The 21164-nt window shown below is 45.1% G+C and overlaps 1 protein-coding gene across 1 annotated transcript in view; it reads right to left on the bottom strand.

Annotated features, from left to right (window-relative positions):
• The window catches only part of ITPR2 (inositol 1,4,5-trisphosphate receptor type 2), a 590339-nt gene that overhangs the window by 5369 nt on the left and 563806 nt on the right, over positions 1-21164 (bottom strand). The window lies entirely within an intron of this gene.

Below are 21164 nucleotides of genomic sequence, written 5' to 3'. Positions count from 1 at the left end.
CCAAATACGGGCTCCCTAGCAGCTTGGTCGCTGAGCTCTGCTCAGGAAAGAGGGAAGTGGGAGGGCATGGCCCCAGTTTACTCTGCCTTCTCCCTTTGGAAACCCTGTATTACAGTAGGGGTGAGGATCCAGAATGAGACTTCCCCCGAGGGCAGGAGCGGGTACCACTTCTGTTTTTCTAGGAGTGGGTGGTGTAGGGGTGTGTATCCATGTCTGTGCACATGTTTGTGAATGCATGCATGCGTGTATGAGTGTTTCTCCGCCATCACCATAGAAACAGTTGGTTAGCCCAGATTCCCAGCCTTCTGGAAAGCTCGGCCGGATCGTCTAACATCAGAGAAGCGCTGAGTTTTACTTCTATTTGTTTTCTCAATCCTCAACAAAACTCTGTGAGCTAAATCCTATCATCTCCACTGTATGGATGAAGCAACAGAGTTCCCTCTCCCCTCACCCCTACCCCCAGTTTAATTACCAAGGCCAGAAGCTAGCAAATGACAAAGCTGGAATGTGAAGCCAGGTAAGCGAGGGCTGCCAAAGGAACAAACAAATCTGCCTTGGAAGAGGTGTGGCCAGACGATTCCTTAGAAGCCAAGATGAGACTTTGTCTCACATACTTTGGACACCTTATCAGGTGAGACCAGACCCTGAAAAAGGACAACATGTTGGTGAAGTCGGGAGGCAGTGGGAAAGAGGAACACGCTTAGCAAGATGGACTGACCCACAGCTGCATCGATGGGCTCAAACGGAACAATTGTGAGGATGGTGCAGGACCAGGCAGTGTTTCATGCTGTTGTACACTGGGTTGCTATGAGTTGGAACTGACTTGATGGGCCAACCAACAACAAGCCTTCCTGTCACTGACTGTGTCAGCCCGTCTGCATCTCCATCTACCTACGTCACTTTCTAAGCCACCTTCTTCCCATGTTTAGTATAGTGTCTGTTGCTTAGTATTCATCCCTCCGGGAAGGCCCTGTGAGGTGGTAGCAACTAGCTCTGTCATGAGGGTCCTTGACTGAGGAGCCACAGAGAGACTTCCTTCCCTAAATACAGCAAAAGCCATCTGTGTTTCTCTGGGCTTCCACCTCAGTACCACCTGGTCGCTTGGGTTGGATTTTATTGTTGCCCATCTAGGAATAACAAACAAGTCCTTCATAGATTCCCAGGATCACTAGTTTTATGTGTCCACTTGGCCAGGCTGTGGTTTCAAGTTGTTTGGCCAAGCACTGGTCTACCTGTGGCCGTGGAGTAGTTACATGAGGTTCTAGTCAGGAGGTCTTGGGTAGAGGAGCTTGCCTTCCTGAATGTAAACAATCAGGTGAGGTCATACCAGTGTATGACAATGGATCCTAAACCTAATCACTTCTAAGTTATAAAATCACCGTAATACACACACACACACACACACACACACAGAGAGAGAGAGAGAGAGAGAGAGAGAGAGAGAGAGAGAGAGAGAGAGAGAGAGAGAGAGAGAGAACAGAGTCTATAGGAAGACCACCTACAAACATAGGAACCCCAGAATCAGTAGCAGATACAGAAACAAAGAGGGACTCTTGGAAGGCATCAACATGGCTGATTACCTGATTGGTGTACAGAAGTGTGAGAAAATCCATTTCTGCTCAGAGCAGACAATGCACAGAGAATACTATAGGGCTGGCCCCACCATGAGACACGACGTCCCTTACTAAACCATAGCACTGCGGGAGACAACACTGGAGACACAGCGTGGGAATAGTGCACAATCTGACCTCATGAAGTGGGGTCAAAAAATAAGGGCATGCAACAGAGCAGCAAGGGGAGCAAAGTGATGAAATCCCCAAGAAATACTGAAAATAGACTTTGGAGACAGAGTGTGACACCCATCAGACTCGACGGGAAAACACTTGTAAAGACCAACAAACAGACATTGAACTATTTATAGGCTTTTCCATTTTTGTCAGTGGCTTTCTTTTTGTTATTGTTATTTTGTTCTTGCTTTCTGCTGCTGTTGTTGTTTTGTTGGTTTTTACTTCCTTTGTTGTTTTATTTGGCTTTGCCTGGTTTTTGCACTTATTAATGTATCTGCATGTCTATCTAGATAAGAGGCGGGATAAATAATTCGGAGACCAATGGTTCCTGAGAGATACAGGATAAGGGGAGGTGAGAGAAAGCAAAGTGGGGGCAGGTGGGAACCATCCCAGGAACAAGGGAACCACAAGTGAACTAAACTCAATGGAAAGAAGGGTGTGTAGCAGTGAGGAATTACTAAACCCGAATGAAGGCCGAACATGAAGGTAGGACAAGCAGAAAGTGAAAGGAAGCAGTGAAAGGAAGCCTTGGAAAGAACCAGAGGTCTAAATACAGCCATGTACATATTAAAATATATTTATATATAAAGAGAGGGGAATAGAACTATGTATTCATATCTATATGTTAAGAATTAAGGTTGCAGATGAACATTGGGTCTCAATTCAAGTACTCCCTCAACACAAGAGCATGGCATTCTGTGACGTTCACCTTCCCGACATGATGGCTAAAGACAAATGGGTGCAAAGGTAAATGTGGTGAAAAAAGCTGATGGTGACAACCTATCAAAGGACATAGCATCTGGAGTCTTAAAGGCTTGAAGGTAAACAAATGGCCATCTAGCTGAGAAGCAACAAAGTCCACATGGAAGAAGCACACCAGCCTGTGTGATCATGAGGTGTTGATGGGATCAGGTATCAGGCATCTAAGACCCAGAAAAAAACCATACCCAATGTGAATGGGGGTGGGGCATGGTGCGGAGACCCAATGCCCACCTGTAGAAAATTGGACATCCCCTCACAGAAGGGTCACAAGAAAGAGATGAGCCAGTCAGGATGCAGTATAGCACCAATGAAACATACAACATTCCTCTAGCTCTTTAATGCTTCCTTCCCTCCCTGCCTCCCCCACCACCTGCTATCATGACCTCAATTCTACCTTACAGATCGGATTAGAGCAGAGCATGCACACTGCTACAGATAAGAGCCTGCAACACAGGGAATCCAGGATAGATAAACTCTTCAGGGCCAACAATGAGAGTAGAGATACCAGGAGGATTAGGGGAAGGTGGGGGGAGAAAGGAGGAATCAGTCACAAGGATCAACATATAACTCCCTCCCAGGGGGACGAATAATGGAAAAGTGGGTGAGGGGTGACAGAGGACAATATAAAATATGAAAATAATAATCTATAACTTATTAAGGGTTCATGATGGAGGGAGGGCAGGGGAAGGAGAGGGAAGAAATGGGGAGCTGAAATCAGGGGCTCAAGTGGTAAGAGAATGCTTTGAAAATGATGATAGTGGCATATGTGCAAATGTGCTTGACACACTGGATGAATGCATGGATTGTGATAAGAGATATAAGAGCTCCCAATAAAAATAAAAAAATACATTTCTGTTCTTTAAAGCCACTGATTTTCATATTTGTGCTATAGCCACCGCAACACCCCCCCCCCAAACAAAACAAAAACGAAGCCCAAACCAATAAAACTCCCACTGACATTTTATCACGGGGACCCTATGGACGGGCTAGAACAACTCCAGTGGTTTTCCAAGATTATAACTCCTTATGGGAGTAGAGTGCTTCATCTTTCTTTCTTGGAGCTGCTGGCAATTTTGAACTGCTGATCTTGTGGTTAGCAGCCCAACCTGTAACCCACTAGGCCACTAAGGATCCTGTACTAAAGCACTATTAGGAAATTAGGCCACTCCTATACTTGAATAGCAGTCAAAGGGTTAATATAGGATTAAGGATGAAAAATACTGAATCATTTAGAACTTCACATGAAAGCTGTAGCTAATCAGTATTTCAAAAGAGAGCAGTAACTTACAGAGGGACAGTTGGACTCATTCACTCAATCAGCCCCTCAATATCTACTGTCAGGTACTCAGGCACACGGTCTGATAAGACACGTGTCTGCTCGCAAGGAGTCTGTGGTCTAGGACCAATGTCACTTGGCGTCAAGTGGATTCAACTCATGGTGACCTGTGTGTGTCAGAATCGAGCTACACTCTTTAGGGGTTTCCATGACTGAGTTTTAACACCTCAGATAGCCAGGCCGTTCTTCAGAGGTACCTCTGGATGAATTAGAACCACCAATCTCTTTTAATGCTCATGAAGCTCTTACTTCAGGTCTGTTTTCCATTCCCTTACCAACCCACACATGAATGCCCATCACCCAGGGCACAGTTTATTTTATTTTTCCCATTTTATTAGGAGCTAATCCAGACATCCTCGCATTCCATAGTTCAATCACATCAAGCAGTGTTGTTCAATCACTGCCACAATCCATTTCAAAACATTGTCTTCCTTCTTGAACTCTTTGATATCAGCACCTCCTTACCAGCCCCCTCCTCCCCCACTGGACCCCCAGAAGCCCCTATTCTAATTGTCTCTATCGGTCGGCCTATCCTGGGTTTCACATCCCGAAAGGCATGGAAAAGCACCCACAATGACAAAATACAACAGAGACAAACCCCATAGGAAGGAAAAACAAACAAAACCTCCAAGCAACACAAAAATCATGAAAATCCAGAGCAAGTGCAAACTGTCTCAGAAGGGAGATCAAGTGATAAGATTTTAATAATTCGAGCCAGATTTATCATTTTAATTTATTATAGTTGTCTCTCCAGTATTGCTTTCTGATACCCAGGTTATCCCCATCCTCCCGTTATGGTCAGAGGGGATTCACCCGAGGCCTCTTCCCTGTGTGGATCCTGCAAATGTATTTTGGGCATCTGCTGTCATCCACAGCCTTTTGCCCACCAGAATCTCACAACATACACTCTGGTACTTGTCGACCACGGGCACAGTTTGCCTGACCTTCCTAGCTTTCCCACACTTTCGTCTGTCTTTCTCATCTGTCTGTCCACCTTGCCTGCTGATGAGTAGAAATCTTTGCAGATGTCCTTCAAAGCATGACCTCCCCCTGTACTGGGCCACCACTGCTGTCCCACACACAAGCCCCCCCCCCCCCTGGGTTCCCTCTGTCCATTCCTCGCAGCACCTAGTTCAGCTCGTATCCTTTTGTGTTCTTGGCCCCAGCTGTACATTTCTGTCTTTCTCGATGGAAATTCTTACAGTTAGGTGCACATAAAAATCACACAATGACACACCTCCTGAGAAGTTCTGATCTGATAAAGGGTCATGGGGGTGGAATCTACATTTTTAACAAGCAGTCCCAGGAGATTCTGGGACCCACAGTGCACAGTCTCCTCTTTGAGGATCCCCCAGCCATGGAGTCCCCGAGTGATGCAAAAGCTTAACATACTCAGCTGATGGCCAAAACGTGGGAGGTTCAAGCGCAGCCAGAGGAGTTCAAGAGAAAAGCCTATCTATTCCTGAAAAATCAGCCATTGAAACTCCATGGAAAAATAAAAACAAATAAATGATTATAAATAAGTGAAAAGCAGAATTTATTTACCCATTAAAGTACTCAATGGGTATTCCTGACACTTCATTTTTTGAAATACAGATTCAGTCTTGAACAAAAAGGACCCTACCTTTGCCTCATGGAGTTGACAGTCCAGAGGGAAAGACAAGTAATAAACAAATAAACCACAAGCCAATACTTTCAAATTGTATCCAGAAAATTGAAGTAGGTGCTACATGATGGCAATAATAGGGGAGGGGAGTTTAAATAAGGCAGGCAGGAAATGCTTCTGTGATAAGGAACCCCAAACCCTCTGAAGCCAGTTCTACTAACATACCCGCAACTGGTACTCACCCTACACCACACACTCCCTGAGCGCACACGCCTGTGCGTGCCCTGATACCAGACTGCCGGACTGAATACAGTCGGCGTCATGCTGCGAGTCAGGGTAAGTTACGGCTTTCCTTCAGCAGCCTCTGAACGGCGACTCTGCCGCTGTCTGAAAATTACAAACAAACGGAGGCTAGTATGTGATTTAGGTGGGATTCCCAATCCAGATCTGTCTGAATTGAGCGCTGTTGACAGGTCAGGGCTCTGTGGACAGAGAGCAAAATATTTAAAGTTAAAATTCTGCAGGTGGATTGACTATGGGAAATGGGAATTGCAGGGCATGGCCATGGGTGTGAGCGTCTGAAGCAAAGGACCAGGGCCCTCCTGGGGCTCTAGCATCCTTAACATGGATGGCTGGGGTGGGAGCATAGGGGAGACTGGCCACTTCTCCCCGATGGTTAACAGAGAAGCTAACAGGACTCTGTGGGGAGAGCCAAGAAGGCAGCACCCACAAGGGGAGAGTGGCTTATAACAGTAACTCCCAACGGTGCCATTGGAACGGAAGGAGTTGGGACTCTGAGATGAGAAGGTACAAGAGATGACAGTTCAGAAAGTTTCCCAAAGAAACAGGCAAAGCACTGTGTGAATACTTAAGGACAGTAGGGGTGAGTGTTTGTGACACGACCACCCGAGAACGCTATTGGCTCACGCTGAGTCGGGGTTAGCCGACTCCATGGTCTCTTGCTCTTGAGAGATAAATGTAAAACTCTGTGGATCATCACCCCAGGTCCTTGGGGCCTGGGACTCTCCCACCCTCTCTTTTCCTCATTTACCCCTTTGTTTATCCATTCATTTACTGCTTCTAATTTGTGTTTACTATGAGCCCAAACAAGAACCACTTTTGTGCTCAAGGGTTGGCGAACGAGACTTCCAATGACCCACGATGAAAGCAATGATACATTCTGGTTCAGAGTTAGGATAGGAACGTCATGAGGTTCTGTTGTTGTCTAGTCTCTTAGTCTTTAAGAACTGTTTGCTCCTAAACCTCTTCTTGTTTTTTCTAATTTTTCTTTCTTTGGTTTCTTTTTCCTCTGTTACTTTTGCTGCTGTCTGTTTGCTTCTCAGATTTGTCTCTTCTACGTCATGGTTCCAACCCACCAACGGTACTGCTAGAGCAGCGTTCTCAGCCTTCCTAATGCTGCGTCCCTTCAATACAGTTCCTCATGTGCTGGTGACCCCCCCAACCATAACATTATTTTTGTTGCTCCTTCATCACTGTAATTGTGCAACTGTTATGAATTGGGTGACCCCTGTAAAAGGGTCGTTGGATCCCCTCAAAGGGGTCGTGACCCACAGGTTGAGAACCACTGTACTAGCAAAAAAAAAGAGGCTTACTGCTCACAGAAAGTACAAACCTAGAGAAGTAGATGGAAATGGGTGTATTTATACCTTTAGTACTCCCTTCCCATCACATCTCCATGGACCAGTATGTGAAACTAAATACTATTGATAATGTCTTACAGTAGTGAATAAGGTATTAAAGTCCGGTTTCTAGATTATTAAGAGTTCTGAGTTGAGTGGTTTCTAGCTTTCACTAGAACGGAAAACAAAAGAAACCTGAACTTCAATTGTTTTTGTCCTCTTTTGTTGAATCAAATCCTCAAAGCGTTTCCTCACTAAACCTTGTTTTCTTCAAAGTTAGTGCAGGAATTGTGCTATTCACCAAAGTTGACTCGACTACAGCAACATTTGTGGGACCTACAGCAACATTTGTGGGACCCATGCTGTACTGTTTTGTTGTTTTTCATTGAAAACCACTGCAAGCAAACAACCAGGAAGTTCCTTCTTTCTTCCCCAATCACACCCCCCACCAAGCAGCTACAAAAAAAAACCGACTGGTCAGCCCTCAGACCACAGCCTACGGCACAGCCCCAGGGCAGACACAGAGCCTGTTTTGATTCACGAGATACACTTTCTCCACCACGCAGATCTGAAACATCATTGCCACTGAGCAGGGCAGTTGAACGGGAGCTGTCATTTCTTAGTGTACTCATACACACTGTGCACATCTTGTGATCGTGCATATGACTATTAGGGGCCCATGTTGCCTTTGGTTAGTCAATATTAAATCATTTCCTTATTTCACCAGGGATGAAAATAGTTGACCCAGGGTAGTCATGGAAATCGTAGACTCACTGTTACACGCGGAGGTAACAATGTAGGATCCGAGCTGTCCTGAGAGTCTCAGGGCTTCTCAGATGGACAAGTCATGTCTCGAAGGGTCTCCCCGTAGGGCACAAAGAGCACGTGAACCTCGTGTCCCCCTTGCTGTCCCCAAATTACAGTAACACCATGCATGTCTGATGACAAGAAGACTGAATCGAACAGGCAAATCACGGCAACCTCATAGGATGGAGAAGTACTGCCCCTGTGGGTTCCTGAGACTAACGCGTTACGGGAGCAGAAAGCTCATCTTTTCCCTGTGGATTGCCTGGTAGGTACGAACTTCCGGCCTCACGACAAGGCATAGTCCACTGTGCCACCCGTGCACCGCGACTGAGAGAAGTATAAACACCCTGTAATTGGTCCTTTCCACAGTCAAATCAATTTGATTCATTTAATCTGGTAGTTAGTCAATAAAATGCTTACGTTAACACTGTCAGTCAGAGTCCGGCTCTGCTGTTACTAACTTGATTTTCGATTGTGATACCAGCTCATGGGAGAGAGGGAACGTGGCTTAGTGGAAAGAGCACTGATCTTGGACTCAGGAGACCTGGGTTCTGGATTCGTTTGGGTCCAGCCTTGCTATGCAAGGGAAAAACAAAACCCTGACTCTCAGAATCCTCATTTCCTTGTTTGTACATTGGAATGTTTCCCTGGGGTTTTACCAATTCTCGGTTATCACCCTGTGAGCTGAGAAAGCAAGGAAAACTTTCAAACACAATTGACTAAACGAGCCCCCAAGTTTACCATGTGAGCAAATAGAAACAGAGCAGTTAGCCTAGAAGCAACGGTGAGGCCACGTGTTCTAGCACACTGTGAGAGGCGAGCCTGAAGCCTAGAAGGTTGAGGTTTCTTGGAAGTCTTCCGCCATGGACTGGTTCTTCCACAACACGTGCTGGAATATACAATTGTAATCATTGCTTCCCATCAGAATGAGATGGAGAAGAAATGAACTTGATCTCAGGAAACAACAGGTTGCTTTAGCTCCACTAGGTATATATTTAAACAGTGAGCACCATATTTTTACACCATAGGCATAGATCCCATGTGTTGGCTGCCTGTCCAGTATCAGGCTCTTTAGACATGAGATGATCAATATTCATAACAATTCCTTTAGTTAAGGGATGTTGTCACGCTCCTTGTGTAGAGGACAACACGGAGGCAGAGAGAGGCCCAACACCTTGGCCATGGGCGCATAGGTGGAGGAAGTGACTGTGTCAGTATTGAACTTCTCCCCATGTGACCGTGAATCTCGGGCTCCTCTCACTGCACAGGGTTGCTTCTCTGCGTGTGATGGAGATGCATTCACACTTGCTAAGGAAAACCGAGGCGATGTTGAAAATCTGCTTATCTTCTTTTTTAAAGCGTGAACTCCCTTGATCCTCTTTGCTGGGGTGCATCAAAGGTGCCTTTCTCTTCCTGGAAAAGCAGAGACACAGCTCTCTCTGCAATGCATCGTGGATGCACGGGCAGGTGGTGATGTAATAGGACCAATGCCGGACTTCCCCCGCAATTTTGCAGCATGCTCTGAATGACAGCTAAAGAGGGCAATACACTGCACGCATCGTATAGTGTTGCAGGATAGCAACAAACCAGTGACTGTACCCCGTCACCTACATTTCCAGACTATTGCTGTGTGTCCTGTTTTTTCCCCTCAAAAATAAGACTGTTTCCTAAGGATTTTCTTAGGCACTATCCTCTTATTTGTAGTGCATTTTCCAGTCAGACAGGCTGAGGTGTATGAAACGGAATCCCACTGTCCCCAGAGCATCAGCCTGACCCACTTCATTCCACTTTTTGCACTTTGGGTCGGAAGAAGTCAGTAGCAAAGGTGCTGAAGGGCAACCCCAGCACCTTCACCCACTTAGTGGAGGACACCTGAGGGAAAAACACTGCCCCCGCCTTCCTGGAACGTCACTTCTAGGAACCAAGCATGGAGCAAGGATTCTGAAATCAAGGCAGTCATTTCGGTTATGGGTGTAAGGAGGGTCTCAGGTACCCCATCCCCATCTCTAACCCAGGAATGGTGAGCAACAATGGTGGTGGGCTTGTGGATGGGTTAGGCCATTCTCTCAAAACATTTAAAGAGCCACCCACAGCACTGGTTTCCAGCTCCAGCCTGGTGTGGAGCGCTTACAAAGCCTTGTTCCCACAGGGCTCAGGGGCAAGAAGGTTGGACCACAAAACCTACTCTTGCAGTGCCCAAGTCAAGGACTAGAGATGAGAGAGAAAAGATCTAGATGAGTTCTTTGAAAAAATTAAAATTTGTGCTTTAAGAAAATAATATGCTACAGGACTTGAAGATCCATTTTCCAGCCCTTGTTGACTAACCACAGCTACAGTTTCCCGCTGCAATGGGCATGTTCTTGCAAGTCGGGTGCATTATCAAATTTGTGTGAACTGAGATATGTTGAATGAACTAGTCCTCCAGAGTCTCCTTGTATCTAATTATTTTGTCAGGCAGTGTCATTGTCATACTTTTACATACACTCACACATATATGACTGAGCAATGTCAAGTTCACATGATGTGTAAGAGTACTTTAAACTTTATGAAGCACTGTACAAATATAAAGTTTACTTCTGCTACTAGTCAATGTGCATAGAAGCTGGACACCCCCGAGCAGTGCATGGCACCCGACTTATGCTCATTAAGTAACAGCCTCGGAGAATCACTGTTACAAGGAGCCCTGTTGGCACAGGGATTACCAGTAAGTACTTGGCTGCTAGCCTAAAGGTTGGCAGTTCAATCCTACCAAGCAAGCTGCTCCATGGAAGAAAAATAGAATGATTTGCTTCTGTAAAAGATCCCAACAAAGAAGACCCATATAGGGCAGTTCTACTCTGTCATATGGGGTCACCATGAGTCAGCTAGAATAGACTTGCTGGCACCAAATGATAACAGTTATGGCGCTTGGCTGCTAACAGAAAGCCTGGGGGTTTGAGTCCATCTCAGAAGTGCCTGGAGACCTCTGAAGAACTGACCCAAAAGACACAGCTCTCAACTGATAATATGAGGTGGTAATGAGTGGGAATCTGCAACTGGTATGGTTACCGATCTCCACCTGCTCTCTTTCTCCACAGCAACGAGTCCTTAGTTTTGGGAGACTATGCTGCTGGACCCCACAGGACAAAATAGCTGGCTTCCCAGGGGCGTGACCTATTTAATCTATCCCTGCTCCCAATGGCTAAGAGAAAAAGAGGTCCAGCACAAGTGCTGGCCAGGGAGGCGATTGGTGAGATGGAGATTACGTAGCCGGCTATTGATTTCAGCAGGACACAGGTCTAGAGTCCAAGTTACATACCAAGAGGCGATTGAATCAACCACTCCCTTGACTCATATGCAGCAGGCTCTATGCTTCTGCGGAGGTGGCGGTTTAAAGCACCGAGGCCAGCTTCCTGTCCTTCGAAACCAGAATGAGCATGGATGCCTCAAAGGGGATAACAATAATCTGTTAAATATTTAGGGTGGAAAACCCTATGGTGGAAGAATGCTGGGCTCTGAAGTAACAAAGGCTAACAAAACAAAAGCAAAAGCAAAACACTGGAGTCAATTCTGTCTCATAGTAACCCTACAGGGCAAAACAGAACTGCCCCATAAGGTTTCAAGGCTGTAATCTCTTTGGCAGCAGACTGACACATCTCCTATAGAGCAGCTGGCAGGTTTGAACTGCCAACTTAGTGGTTAGCAGCTGATCATTTAATTACTGTGCCACCAGGGCTCTTTTTAAAGATTAAAAATGAGAAACCTCACTGCCTCCAAGTTGATTCCAACTCAATGCGACCCTACCGGCCCAGGGCAGAACTGTCCCTGTGGGTTTCTGAGACTCTAACTCTTTTTATCCCTCAGAAAAAGACATAAATCAGTACAATACAAGGAGGGACATGGACCCTGAGCTTGTGTGCCTGTGACAGCACATGTCCAGTCTTATTGTGGGACAAGAGCTTGACGTGTGAGCAGAGATCACAGCCCCGGAGAACATATCTTGCTTCCCCTGCTGAGATCTCTGCCTTTCCTCTGTCCTCTAGGAAATGGCCGTCTGTCCATGAATGAGGAGAGAGCAGTGGTGACACACAGGAGTGAACTGACTGGTGCTTTCTCTTTTGGTCCCAAGATCTCTCACCCTGATAGAGTTAACTATGGTCACTGGGCCTCCACATCTGTTATTGGTGGGGTCTTGGTCTCTTCCCAACTGACCAAGCATCCAGAGGCAGAACCACAGCAACAAGACAAAGTATTCCAGGACTGGTGAGGTCTAAGAGGGTCTAGACCCCAAAGCAGCTTTGAGATGCTGGAGGGCCGCAGTGATCTTGTTAACAACTGTAGCAGAATTTTGATGTCAGTACTAGAAACATGAAAGGCCAGGGCTCTGGACTATGGTAGCACCAGTGGTGTGAAGCTTTGGGGAGGCTAAGGAGGACAGGGTATTGGGTCCAACCTTGAGCAGAAACCCAGCTGGGGGACACTCAGAGAAGTGGGAGCAGAGTCTGCCACTCACAGCCACTTTGAGGCATCACCAACTGACTCCTGGGAGCTACAGCAGAGATGGGCTGGGGATGAGATGAGAGCCCAATCAGTGAAAGATTTCTGGAATCCAGGAAAAAGCCCTGATCACACAGCAGTGACGAAGCCTGTGTGTGAACCAGCTGTGGGTAATCAAGGAGCCAAATTGCTGTCTTTGTAGAAACCATACAAGAAGGAAAGACCCTGAACACAAAGGAGAAAGAAGGAAGAAAGGCGGCAGGCAAGAGGGTTGGGGACATGGACCAGTTTTGGAGAGCCTTACATACAACGGTGGATTTTATGCAGACGGATGGTACTGGTCCCAAACGGCAAAAGTACTATGAAACAGGCTGGCCACTGTATGGAAAACCATGGAGATTCCCGCTGCTGGGAGGCCGCTTCAGAGGTCCAAGTGGGCATTAACGGTGGCTTAGGCGAAGGTGGTAGGAGTGGGACACAGGGACATATAGTTGGGATATGACTGTATCCACAGAGCGAAAATATTTGGTCATCACGATTACTGTTAACAACCAGACTAGATAATTGAGCCCCTGAAATGAATTATTGGGCCAGAACACAGCTTTTCGCCCAGAGAAGAAAACTGGGTCATGCCATCTGTGAGGGCCCTCTTCCCAATTCTCCACTGAGAAATGTTATACTGGTAATTTGAAATTATCCAAGGTAGTAGTATTTAAACTAGAGAAATATGCAAATATTACTAGGAGGGCCACTCCTCCACCCCTCCAGAACTAGCTGATTAACATTTGCTGGCCTACCATTGGGGAATGCCTTGTGGAAGGAGCCTTAAGGATGGCTTAATTTAAACCCCTGGAACCCAAATTCATACACCAGAAGATACGGGCAGAGACAGGATGACAATGGTCTCCTGGTACAATCTTAAGTCTCTTGATGTTAGCACACACAATCACCCGAACGTTCCATTTATTGGGTTAATGACTTCAAAATCCTACTGATCTTTCAACTATTCAGTACTTTCATAGCTTCTGGATATCATGCTCCCATGAGATCTCATATACATCAAAACCACCCTGTCCAAAAGATAAGCCAACAGGATAAGTTAAAAAGGGTCATTTATCTTCCAAATATTCACGGTGGCCTCGAATGAAAACAGATCTTGGAGCTTTTTTACTGGACTTGTGTAAGAAGTGCAGCCAGAAATTTACCCCAAAGCCTGTCCAGGTACGTCCTGGACATTGTCCAGCTCATTTTCTGAGAGTCAATTTACTTATACAAGTTGACTGTAATCATAAGCAAAGATAATTCAGCGCATGTTTCAGTTGATCCGCAGCTTTACAAAATTTCATAATTATAAATTCAGGAATTAACAACCTCCTTAACAATAAAAGGAAAGAACTCTCTTGTAAGTCCTATCTGATATTTGGACAGGACTCCCATGCAATTTCTCAAATATTATCATAATATCCAGCTCCATGGATATAGTTCATTAGGAGGAGAATGAAGAAGAATACTTTCAGGAAGGGTGTCAAGATGGTGTCCAGGTAGAATCACCTGTCCAGCGCTCCTGTTGTTAGACCAGAAAATCAAGAGGTAAGGAGGTCAATATTGGGAGATTGAGTGCTAAAAATAGATCCAGTATACTAGGGTCTGGTTTATATCTCCCCCTGCAATTTTCACCCATGAAGAAATTCGAGAACTCACTATAACACTAAGTTCACTGTGTCCATCCTCAGGCTCCACTAACCCCTTGCCAGGTCCAGCAGGATGATGTCTGCCACCCCTTTCTGCACCCAAGATACAAGACCTGCAGCAAGCAGCAGTTTCCCCAGGCTGTTGTCTAAAAGTGGATATAATCCCAGGCTTGCAGAGAGCCTCCAAGAACTAGCCACAAGATCTCACACCAGTGTTCCCCTCTCTGCTATCATCAGCCCTGCTCCTTTGGTCTAGGGATTTGCAGCTCCCTTCCCCAGTCAGTAACGGAGTGACTTCATCGGCCATTGCCTTTCCCCCCAACTCCATACCTGCCAATGTGGGTAATGATAGATATATAAAGTAGACACTAATTTGTAGCAATTGAAGTGCTGGTGGGATATTTATTTGTGATAGAATGCAGCTGCTGGACAGAGTAGGGCTGGGAGTGACACAGGAGTGCAGCCAGGGAAGAAATCAGATCCAGTTGGCCACCAAACCTACTGTTAATTTGGTCCCCCTTCCTGGGGGACAGCATGGCACAGCCCAGATACCAGGGCACCCTAAAAACCATTATAAAAAAGAAAAAAATTTTTAAAACACTTTCAATTCCAGGCTGTGTTCCTTTGTGTAACTTTGAATGTGAGCTGCCAGAACCCTGGTCATTAGCATAGCATTAACATAACAAGACAGCTGGAACTCTAATCCCCAGAGCATAGCCTAGGATTTTAACATAAGGAAGCAGGGAAAGCCAACAGGTCCTGATAGCCACAGCCCAAGACAAAAAGTGGCTACACTAGTTTGGGCTCCACAGAATCATTAAGAGACTGTAAATTGTGGCCAGACAGTCCAGACCAGGCCTGTTTCCATGCTACATGATCGTCCCAACAATATCTACAGGACTGACCCAGTGGCATACCTACAGTCACCTGCCTCAGCCTAACCTCTGAGGCCCCCTACCACTGCCGGCCAATGAGTCGGTGTGGCCTCCTGCTTACATAGTAGCTACCCAACCAACCACCTTTGTAGGCCACAAGGAGCCTCAAATCACTCTTACCAGTCACACAGAGAAAGAGCTCAGGGCCCCTCAGTCTCCCAGGGAAATGGTGCCAGGTTCTTCCAAAATGACATGTAGACAGCAGCATACATCAACACCCTCAACAAGAAAACAAGAAAAACAAAATGCAAAAGCAGAGGAAGTCATAAACCGAACAACACTCATAGAAGAATCAGACCTTGATCTGCCAAAAAAAGAGAAATCTTCAGAAAGCTGCTTGGAGTAATACGGGATATAAGGGAAGCAAGGCAGAACAAGGACACAATGATAGAGGAGATGGAGTCCACACACCAAAGGGAAATACAAGTACTAAAGGATGAGGGAATGGAAGCAAAACACAAGATACTTTTGTATCTATGTTCATTAGAGATATGTCTGTAGTTCTCTACTCCTGTGGGGTCTTTATTCTGTTTGAGTATCAAAGTTAAACTGACTTCATAGAATGAGTTTGCAAGTTTGCCCTCTTTTTCTATGATCTGGGATACTTGGTAGAATTCTCCTATGAAGCCATCTGGTCTGGGAACTTTTTTATTGGTATTTTCATAATAACCATATCTATTTCTTCTTTTGACATGGCAAACAGAATAAAGACCCCACAGGAGTAGAGAACTACAGACATATCTCTAATGAACATAGATGCAAAAATCCTTAACAAAATATTGGCGAATAGAATACAAAAGTATATAAAACATATCCATCATGATCAGGTGGGATTCATTGCAGGGATGCAGGGTTGGTTGAATATCTGAAAGTCCCATCAACATTATTCACCGCATTGATTAAAAAAAGATAAAAACCACATCACAATATCAATAGAAGCAGAAAAAGCATTTAACAACATCTAACACCCATTCCTAATTAAGAAACTCAAGAAGATAGGAATTGAAGGACAATTTCTCAAGTTAATGTAAGTTATCTATGAAAAGCCAACATCATCGTCAATGGAGAAAAGACAAAAACAATCCCACTGAAAAGGGGAACCAGACAAAGATGACCTTAGTCTCCACCTCTATTGAACATCATGCCGGAGGTCCTAGCTAACAACATAAGGCAGCGGAAGGACATTAAAGGTATCTGTCTGGGAGAGGAGAAGGTGAAACTCACTATTTGAAGATGACATGATTCTGTACATTTAAAATCCTCAGAGCTCCACAACAGGAGTTCTGGCAGTGATAGAAGAATATGGCAGAGTGGCAGGGTACAAGATCAACAAACAGAAGTCTATTGGTTTGCTCTGTCCATCAGACAAGACCATGAAGAGATCAAAAAGTCAATACTCGTCACAATAGCCAACAACAAATGGAAATATAAAGGTATTTTTATAACTAAAAAACCAAAAGACTTACAGAAGGAAAACTACAGAACCCTACTACAGGAAATCAAAAGGACCCCACAAATGGAAGAACATAGCATGCTTGTGGATCAGAACACTCAATATAGTAAAGACGTCAACCTTACCCAAGGAACTAGATAAGTTTAACGTTATCTTGATTCAAACACCACAACCTTCCTCAAAGAATTGGAAAAACTGACCACCAATTTCATGTGGAGAAGGAAGAGGCCCCAGAATTAGCAAGAACTCCTCAATAAGAAGGACAAGGTCAGAGGCTAGCCGTACCTGACTTTATAGCAGCCACTGTGGTCAAAACAGCGTGGTACTGTAACAATGACAGATACTCAGACCAGTGGAAAAGAATAAAAACCCAGAAATAAAACCATGAGCATACAGACAACTGATCTTCGACAAGAGTCTCCAAAGCATCGAGTGGGGGAGGGGACGCCCTCTGTAACAAGTGGTGCTGGAAACAATGGATATCCACTTGTGGAAAAGTGAGACAGGACCATTATTATCTCACCCCTTGCACAATAACAGACTCAAGGTGGATCACAGACCTAGAAATAAAACCCCAAACTATCAGGACCATCAATGAAGGAATCAGGACAAACTTAAGAGCCTTGGCACAGGTTAACTGTGATAGGAAAGGGTACACACACAGGTGAACCTTAAATCAACAAGTGAGATACACTAAGGATAACAACACCTGTGTGCATCGAAAGACTTCACCAAGAGAGTGACAAGAGAACCCACAGGCCGGGAGAGCACTTTTAGCAAGGACACAACAGACAGAGAGTTCATTACTAGAATCTACAGTACCCTCCTAGCCTGCAAAAAGAGGAGAATAATGAATTCCCTGAGGAGGTGGGCGAAAGACCTGAACAGAAGTTGGAGTAGGAGGAGACCCGAATGGCCAATAAACATGAGAAATGCTCCCGATCATTACCCACCAGAGAAATGCAAATTAAAACAACCTAACACCCTTGAGGATAGCCCAAATCAGAAAATCAGACAGCAACAAATGTTGGTGAGGATGTGGCAAGATAGGGACTCTCCTCCACTGCTGGTGGTCGTGTAGATATATACAGCCTCTGTGGAAAGTGACCTGGCAATATTTAAAGCAAATGGAACTTGAGCTACCTTATGACCCAGCTATCCCTCTACTGGGATATACCCAAAAGAGGTAAGAAACAGAAAGGCCAGTTGTCTGGCTCCAATATTTATTGTGCCACAATTCACAATTGCAAAGAATTAGAAACAACCTAAATTTCCATTGATAGATGATTAGAATAGAAATCTCTCTCTTTCTGTCTCTCTCTGTCCCTTCCTCCACCCCCAACACGCACACAAAATGGAGTACTATACATCCCTAAAAAGTGCTGATGATCGCGTAAAGCACATTGTCCCATTGGAAGAGTTGGAGGAAATTATGCTAAGCAAAGGTAGCCAATCACAAAAGGACACATACAACATGAGTCCACTGAGGTCAGTATAATCAGCACAGTAGGAATAGAAGAAAAGCCACTTATCTCACATGACATGGGTTGAGGTACAGGCAGTCGGGTAGGGGGGGCAGGCCAAACCAAGGATGCACATGTCAATCCAATGCAAAAGAAAGGGGGGGGATAAAATGGGGCAAAAAGGGGGGGAAGAGGATGGCAGTGGAGATGCAGGGCACTAACCCACCCGGGGGAGGGTATTGTTATGTCTCCACAGAAGTGGGAGTGTGCATGCAGACCCCACCATGGCATGACAAACCTTGAAGGTAACGTAACCACATGGAGCAACCATGAACAGAGTGGGCTACAGGGCCAGTCCCAATCAGAGTCAAACTGATCCCCTACCTAGAAGTATGTGCTACAGAGGACAACACTAAACCTACAGGTTGGGGAGAGGGGCCGGCCTATCATGCCCACCCAGAAGCAAACCAAGAAGGAAAAAGTGAGAGTGATGGTCTAGATTCTGTAACTGCACACCAAGTCCCAAGGACGTGCCTGCGTGGGGCTGCTAAGGCACAGAGGGGACTGCAAGGCACGGAACATACTGAGAGAGAGGACAACACTGGGAACACACAGCCAGGAGGGAGTCTGGTCTGAAGCCCCTACAGTGAGACAAACAAAAAAGGGAACATAACAGATCAGCAACAGGAATAAAGCCAAGCCACAAAGTCCCTGAGAAGCCCCCCAAACAGACTTCAGGCTAGGAGGGTCAGTACCCAGAATACCCCAGGAGAGGAGGGCAGACAATCATAGAGGTCAGCAGGCAGACCTGGAATTCTGTATGCTTTGGGGCTGGGTTTTTTTGTGTGTGGCTGTTTTCTTCTTCTTTTTTTCTTTTTTCATTCAGTCTTTTGTTTTTTTTTTTATTTGTCTCCATTATTGTTGGTTTGCCTCCTAATATAAGACAGGCATAGGAAGCAAGCCCGAGGAGAAAGCAATAGGACTGATAGCTCTGGAGAGACTTGGAGGGAGGAGGAGGTGAGGGAAGGGAGTGGTAAGCAAACAATGCCATAGACTGGGGACAACCAGGGAATTGAAATCCACGAGTAGGATGGAGAGATCCTGGGGGTGTTGGAGCAACAGCAAGCTAGCTGAGAGGAAGTACTAAGAGGCAGGAGAAGGGCAAACGTGATGGTGGGACAGGAGGAAGGTAAAAGGAAACAGAGGAAAGATCTTGGAAGCAAATCTATGGATTGGCCTATGTACATTTATTTATATGGCAATACATTGTGGGAGTGGAAAGACTTTGGGCCTCTGCCATGCAAGAACACCTCTTTGTTCTAACAACCTGGCATTCTGTGATGCTCACCCTCCCAGCATGATCGCTGAAGACAAAATGGGTACACAAGCAAATGTGGTGAAGAAAGCTCATGGTGCCTGGCTATCAAAAGATATAGGGTCTGGGGTATTAAAAGACTTAAAGTTAAAAAAAACAAAAAACCAACCATCTAGCAGAGAAGTAAGAAACCCACATTGAAGAAGCATACCAAACTGTGTGATCATGAGGTGTTGATGGGATCAGGAAACACTCATCAGAAGATCCAAAACAAACAAACCATATTGTTGAGAATGAGGAGGGTCAGAGCAGAGATACCCATACCTATCTGTAGACTATGGGACATCCCCTCAGAGAAGGGTCACAAGGAAGGGGTGAGTCAACCAACACAGGATAGCACCCATGAAATGCATAATATTCCTCAGGTTCCTTGAGGCTTCCTCAGCCCCCACTATCATGACCTTAATCCTGCCTTCCATTTCAGACTAGACCAGAGCATGTACACTGGTACAGACGAGAGCTCACAACACATGAACTCCAGGTCAGATAAACCCCTCAGGAACAGACATGGGAATAGCGATACCAGGAGGGTAGAGTGGCAGTTGGGGAGAAGAGGGGAGGAAGGAAGAACTGATCGTAATGATTGACATATAATCCCCACCACCCCTTCTGAGGGGGATGAACAACAGAAATCATGGGGGAAAGGAGACTTGTCAGTGTAAGATATGAAAATAATAATAAGTTATCATGATATTATTATAATCGAGGGGTCACAGGGGTGCGAGGGGCAGAGGGAGTGGAAAAAGAGGAGCTGCTACCAAGGGCTAAAATAGAAAGTAAATGTTTGGAAAATATTGATGATAACATATATACAGATATGCTTGATAAAATTGATGTGTGAATTATTATAATAACTGTAAGAGCCCCCAATAAAATGATCTTTAAAAACAAAACAAAGAACAATACTTTCATCTGTTGAAGTCAAGAGAAAATATTAAAAACTGTGAATAACTTTACAAGTAATATATCTAAAAATATAAATGGAAAAATTTGAATATTCCAATAAGTCTTTTAATACTAGAGTGAAATCACCTGTTGCTGTCTCAATATTACTGTATTTTTTTCTGATAAGCACTGTTTGTCCTTTCATGTTAATGTAAATTTGTCCTCGCTTTGAAATGATTACATCAACCCAGCTCACAACCAATTCTTCATCAAAATACTGGTATATACATGTACACACATACACCCACACATTTAGAGGACCAAAAGGTCTTCTGTTCTTAGCTGAATATTTAGTCATGAAGTGAAATCTGTACGTGAGTTGGAACAGGTGCAGACAGTTCCTATTTAGCCTTACTTTAGCGCAAGAAGAGACTCAAAGTTTTGGCAATGAGCAAAAGGTGCATGTGCAGCAAGTGAGGGGGATGGTGACAGAGAACTAGCTGAGCAGGGTGGGACTGAGGAGCACTGGCAGCGTAGCGGTTCTTCGCTGGGCTGTGGTTCGAAACCACCAGCTGTTCTTGGGTGAAAGATGGGGCTGTCTAACTCCCGTCAAAAGCTATAAAAGTCTCGGAAATGGACAAGGGCTATTCAGGGCAGTTATAAGTTGGAATTGACTCGATGGCAGTGGGTTTATTTATGTTGGAGTGGTTGAGTCAATGATTTCAAAGTGAAGGCAAACTGACATGACTTAAAAAGGCAAGTAGTAGCTGTTTGTTGGTCCAGCATTCATAGCCCAGTGACCGCCCACATAGTCACCAAGAGACCACTTTAAATCTCCCTTTTGGAGGAGGAAGGAATACTCCTGTTGTTTTGTTCTTTCAGAGAAAACTGAGGAATGGTCACCAAGGCTTAGAACTGTCTAGAACTGCCTAGAGCAGGTGCCCCCAT

The sequence above is a fragment of the Tenrec ecaudatus genome, chromosome 6 (assembly GCF_050624435.1).
Source record: "Tenrec ecaudatus isolate mTenEca1 chromosome 6, mTenEca1.hap1, whole genome shotgun sequence".
NCBI classification, from domain to species: Eukaryota; Metazoa; Chordata; class Mammalia; order Afrosoricida; family Tenrecidae; genus Tenrec; species Tenrec ecaudatus.
Note: the sequence above shows the minus strand (reverse complement) of the source record. Positions and strands in the feature narration are given on the sequence as shown.